At 43.8% G+C, this 6,390-nt stretch overlaps 1 long non-coding RNA gene across 1 annotated transcript; it reads left to right on the top strand.

Annotated features, from left to right (window-relative positions):
• Nucleotides 1-5,442: 5,442 nt before the first annotated feature.
• On the top strand, nt 5,443-6,104 carry LOC143958530 (uncharacterized). The gene is made up of 2 exons (XR_013270133.1): nt 5,443-5,648; nt 5,749-6,104. It is a non-coding gene; the product is annotated as an uncharacterized LOC143958530 (long non-coding RNA).
• The last annotated feature ends 286 nt before the right edge of the window (nt 6,105-6,390 follow it).

The raw sequence follows: 6,390 nt of genomic DNA, 5'->3' as shown, positions 1-6,390 counted from the left end.
CCTGTGCAGGGTGCTGCCTCTGCGCGTTATTCTAAAAGTTCTTTGGTGTGGGCCTTTTTTGAGACGAGTGCATCAGATCGCACCGCTGCTATTTGCAACATATGTCTCAAGCGTATCTCGCGTGGCCAAAACATCAGCCGCTTGGGCACCACATGCTTGACCAGACATATGTTGACCTGTCATGCAGCTCGTTGGCAAGCGTACCTCAAAGACCCACACCAAAGAACAAAACGGCCCTCTCCTTGCTCCTCATCAGCTGGCATCTCCAACCCCACTAGACCTTCAGTCCTCTCTGAAACCTGCTCTGAGAGGAATGAAGGTGTAGAATTAGGTGTATCACAGCCAAGTGCTTCCGGGCACTCTGCTAGCAGTACACCCACGTCCGATTATAGCAGGCAAATGTCCCTGCCCCAGCTGCTGGACCGGCGAAAGAAGTTCACTCCCAGCCATCCACATGCCCAGCGGTTGAATGCTAGCTTGCCTAAATTGTTAGCACTTCAACTGCTGCCTTTTCAGTTGGTAGACTCGGCCCCCTTCCGTGAGTTTGTACAATGTGCGGTTCCTCAGTGGCAGGTCCCCAAACGCCACTTTTTCTCACGGAAGGCGATTCCGGCTCTCTACCGGCATGTGGAAGGCAATGTCCTTGCCTCGCTGGACAGGGCGGTCAGCGGTAAGGTACATATTACCGCTGACTCATGGTCCAGCAGGCATGGACAGGGACGTTACCTGTATTTCACGGCCCATTGGGTCACTCTTCTGGCAGCTGGGAAGGATGCAGGACAAGGTGCAGTAGTGTTGGAGGTTGTTCCGCCACCACGCCTCCAAAATGCTACTATTGGTTGTGACACACCTCTCTCCTCCACCCCCTCCTCTTCTTCTTCCTCCATGGCCTCTTCCAGTGCTCTGTCCTCAGAACCAGCGGTGCTCCGTAGGCGTTCCAGGGGCTACGCAAGTATGCAGGCAAAACAATGCCATGCCGTGCTTGCACTGGTTTGTTTGGGGGACAGGAGCCACACTGGGGCGGATGTTTTGTCAGCTCTGCAGGGGCAGGCCGAGAGGTGGTTGACACCACGCCAGCTTAAGCAAGGAATGGTGGTTTGCGACAATGGCACCAACTTCCTCTCCGCCCTCCGACAGGGACAACTGACCCATGTGCCCTGTGTAGCACACGTCCTTAACCTGGTGGTGCGGCGGTTCTTGGGCAGGTACCCCTGGCTTACAGGATGTCCTGAAGCAGGCCAGGAAAGTCTGTGTGCATTTCCGCCGATCATTTAATGCCTGTGCTCGGCTGGCTGAGCTCCAAAAGGAGTTGAACCTGCCCAAGAACCGCCTTATATGTGACATGCCCACCAGGTGGAACTCAACGTTGGCCATGCTGCAGCGGCTGCACACGCAGCAGAGGGCCATCAATGAGTACCTGTGCGACTACGGCACCAGGAAAGGGTCAGGGGAGCTCGGATTTTTCTCACCACGCCAGTGGGACATGATCAGGGATGCATAAACTGTCCTGTCACCGTTTGAGGAGGCCACAAGGATGGTGAGCAGTGACAGTGCATGCATCAGTGACACTGTACCTCTTGTCCACCTCTTGGAGCATACGCTGCGTGGAATAATGGACAGGGCACTTGAGGCAGAACAGAGGCAGGAAGAGGAGGACTTCCTTGCCTCTCAAGGCCCCCTTTATCCAGACAGTGTTCCTGCCGTGCCACCAATCACACAGGAAGAGGATGAGGAGGAGGAAGAGGAGGAGGAGGATGATTGTGTCAGCATGGATGTGGAGGCTGGCACTCAGCATCAGCAGCAGCAGCAGTCTTGTAGGGATGATTTACAGTCCCAAGAAACACGTGGACTTGTACGTGGCTGGGAGGAGGTAGCTGCGGATCATGTTGTCCTTAGTGACCCAGAGGACTCCGGACTGAATGTGTTAGGTGTGACCTCAACAAGTCACCTATTTGTCAGGTTATGTTACCGTTTCCCAATTGTTAGTTAGAGTTCTTATCTAAGCAAAGAGACACGGAGGTATTCAGTATTTCTGCTCAGAAGTCCGTGCTTAACTCTGACTCTCTGACCTGAGGCTTCTTTATTACATCTTTTATAGACAGAAAAGGGCAAACATCAGCAATGTAAAAAAACAACATTTTTGCAAAGAAAAGGCAATTCTCCGGGTGTTATCAGCTGATAAGACAATCTTCTGGGCGTAGACTGCTTTTTAGGGCTGATGCGGCCTCTTATGCGTACGTGACTAAAGATGACGAGTCCTTATTTTACTGAGAAGGATAAAGAAATACAAGTATTTAGTAAGACATACTGTCAACCATTTTGTTTAGACATACCTTAATCCTTACATTTCCCCCTTTGACATCACCCCTCCCTCTTGCCCTGGGTCCACCTGAACAAGTTCTAGTCGGCCTATATCCAGAGTACTCTCCCTGACCGCGAGTTGTCAGAGGGGTATACACCCATCCCCCTGGACAGTACCAACATCTAAAATTCAGGAAGAGTGGCTTTTCTGCAAGATGGGTGATGTCAAGAAACTAAATCCACCTATCTTCACAAAAGTTCCATCTTTTCTGCATCATTTACCTTGGCTTTCTTGCAAAAGCACATGAGCAGTTTAAAGCATGCATAAAAGAAAAATACGAATAAGAGCACCACTATAATCGTCATTGCTGCCTTCTTAACCCAAGAGAATAACCCTGAGAAACTAAAAGTTCCACCAAACGGATCCCAGTCGCGACCAATATTTCGGGCCTTCTCTTGTAAATTCTTTACTTCCGTACGGTGTTGTGCAATGATGTCATAATAGTCAGGTACCTCAATGCTGGTGTTATGTATCCAAGTACAGCACTCATAGTCCTCAGTAGTTTCACAGAGTCCTGTCAGTGCTGCACTCATACTTTCAATTGCTAATTCATGTAATTCTAATTGTTGTCTGATGGCTCTGGTCTCCAGATTTAACTTAGTAATATCATCAGAGTTTTTCTCCAAAACATCATTAATAATTCCTGTATAGTTATTTAGTCTTTTCATTAAGTCTATACCCCATCCTGTCCAGGACGGGAACCAAGCCCATGCCATGTCCTTCTTCAGGAATATTTCTCTTTTACTACGATACCTGAGGGGATATCTAGGGTGCATGCTAGCTTCTAATAGGTGATCACCTCGTTCATCACCTACTACTCCCATTACTGGTACTAAACTTGCGAGGTAGCACCATCCCTGAGCTCTTCTAGGTATCCAAGTATAACATTTATCCTCACAACAGATATATATATTATTTCCCAGTGCTACTGATCTATTACCGATATTATTTCTATAAAGGGAGGTGTATCCATAAAGAGATAGGTTACTCACTAACCACCTGGTGTTGTTGTCTGAAATATTACCGAGGAACTCAGCTAACGATTGGTGTGTGTGGGTTATACTAGGGTAGAAGACCGTGTTTTTCCCAGGAGTAGCTTTTGGTATGAAAATGGACAAGTTAAATTTGCTGTCTTGGCATTCTCCATTTCCTCCCTTTGTTTTCCCTAGGTTGAAACACCAATCAGGGGAAAAGGCGAGGCCATTTGACTTAAACATTACTGTCTCGCTGGTATTTGTTCTAATTATGTTAATGCTACTGTTAGCAAGGTCAGTATAGTTTATAGGAACTGCCATCAGTGGTATACTTGCTGTGCTGGGGTGTAATTTGCTACAAATCCAACATTTCTCATATCCTGACTTCTGGGCATAAGCATATTTAAACTTCAGTAATAACATTTTTTTAGAAAATCCTTCATCCTTGTGTATTTTATTCTGTGAGGTAACCAAACTATTAGCCAGGATTACTGAAACAAAAAGAATAAAAAGATACATGTTGTCATTTGCCAACTGGCTCCTTTTTACAATGAGAAGCGTGGATCCAGGTAGGTTTCCCTTCCAATTTCACTGAGGTTGCTGTAATCAATAGCACCTGGAAAGGACCTTCAAACCTTGGTTCCAGTGTCTTTCTGGTATGTTTCTTTACATACACATAGTCTCCTGGTTGTAGATCGTGAGTACCTGTGACAGAATTAGGGTCTGGAAGAGAAGAATACACACTCTTGTGGATTTTAGTCAGACGCTGTTGCAACTGTATTACATACGTAGTTAACCTATCACATTGCAATTGCATACTTTGAGGAAAATATAAACCTAATCTAGGTGCAGTTTAAAAGATAAGTGACCTGCTGCAGTACCAAGTAGCAATGGCATGCTTCCATCCCGGGTACATTATGTAAAAAGAAAAGGGGAACAAGTGGGACTTTAAACGAAGCATGTCAATTGAAAATAACAATGTATGAACACATGTGAATAAAATGATTTAGATTTAATTTATAATCAATAGCCACTAGGGGTTGTCCAAGATCGGAATGCATACAATAGTAGTACAGTAATATAAATATGGATATACACTCAATGTATCTTCATAATAGTAATCAGAGAATCTAGAAGTATAGACAAATCAATGGACATACATGGATGCAGTTCATAACAGAAATGCATAAATCAAAAATCATAAAATCACATGAACGAGTGCAAACTCAATAAGACAAAAGTTGATATTATCAAGGATTAAAATAAGCTTAGGTAGGCATCCTTAGTTTAAGAACCCGACGCGTTTCTTGGCTTCTTGCCAGTCATCAGGGGTGGGATGCATGTTTTTACTAAAAAAGCAAATAAATATGACAAATGTTAATATAGGCGGAACCTCAGTTAAATAGAGAAAATATCAAATTGGTCCACTTGATTGATAAAGTGACTTACAAAATAGCCCAAAGATTGGGCAGAACTTCCAGCAATGGGAACTGTTAGAGCTGGGATAAAACCGTCTCATCCATTTTTTTTTTTCCTTCTGTCTTTCCACCTGATGCTGCAGCTAAGATGGAGGGGCACCCACTGAGGTATGGATTATCCTCAGCTGTGAGTGTTCCCTCATCTTTTCACAGCTGCAAAAGACATCATGCATGACGCTGGCGGGGATCCGCCCAGAGCCTGGGGTATATGAGCTGGGACAGACAGACAGTTCACTCCTCCACTGTGCTCCACTAGGAAGAGATCACTCCTTAACTCTACATATGGGTAATAGTTTTTATGCATGTTTTTTTTGTTTTTGTTTCGTTTTTCCTCTCTCCTTTTTGCACATACATTGTTTCATTCAGAGCACTGCACAGACTTTTTTACACATTTGAATTGGATGATTGTGTACTTCCCCATCATCCATTCCCACCTATTTAACACACATTTAGTCTTCTCCTATTTCCCAATCATTCATGTATATCTCATTCACACACACTTTTCAGCCATCAGCTATATTCATTCAACACGTTCAATCCAACACTCAGTGTCCTGCTTTTGGGGTTTTTTTTTTTTTTTTTTTTTTTTTTGTGACCCATCACACTTTTCTTCTTCTCTTTTCTTTTTTCTCTTTCGCAGATTTGGGTAACACACATATACATTTAGTACCTAGTGGACCTGTGTTGAGGATGTCTGTTTCGGTTCCCCCTGGCCTGCCCCCTGACATTGTTGGGGGATGGTCTGAACCCTGCCTCAACCCCGGATGAGACGGTTTTATCCCAGCTCTAACAGTTCCCATTGCTGGAAGTTCTGCCCAATCTTTGGGCTATTTTGTAAGTCACTTTATCAATCAAGTGGACCAATTTGATATTTTCTCTATTTAACTGAGGTTCCGCCTATATTAACATTTGTCATATTTATTTGCTTTTTTAGTAAAAACATGCATCCCACCCCTGATGACTGGCAAGAAGCCAAGAAACGCGTCGGGTTCTTAAACTAAGGATGCCTACCTAAGCTTATTTTAATCCTTGATAATATCAACTTTTGTCTTATTGAGTTTGCACTCGTTCATGTGATTTTATGATTTTTGATTTATGCATTTCTGTTATGAACTGCATCCATGTATGTCCATTGATTTGTCTATACTTCTAGATTCTCTGATTACTATTATGAAGATACATTGAGTGTATATCCATATTTATATTACTGTACTACTATTGTATGCATTCCGATCTTGGACAACCCCTAGTGGCTATTGATTATAAATTAAATCTAAATCATTTTATTCACATGTGTTCATACATTGTTATTTTCAATTGACATGCTTCGTTTAAAGTCCCACTTGTTCCCCTTTTCTTTTTACATAATGTACCCGGGATGGAAGCATGCCATTGCTACTTGGTACTGCAGCAGGTCACTTATCTTTTAAACTATATAATTTGGGTGGAAGACACCTGCTCCTTTGGTGACCATGCTGCACAATTACTCATTATCCTTATCCTTAGTTAATATTCGTCTGTATGTATTGTTAGGTTGCCCGTCTTCTCCTTGTGGCCTAGGCTCTTGGAGATGGCT

The sequence above is a fragment of the Lithobates pipiens genome, unplaced genomic scaffold, assembly GCF_037356315.1.
Source record: "Lithobates pipiens isolate NorthernLeopardFrog02 unplaced genomic scaffold, aLitPip1_a1.2 Scaffold_107, whole genome shotgun sequence".
NCBI lineage: Eukaryota > Metazoa > Chordata > Amphibia > Anura > Ranidae > Lithobates > Lithobates pipiens.
Note: the sequence above shows the minus strand (reverse complement) of the source record. Positions and strands in the feature narration are given on the sequence as shown.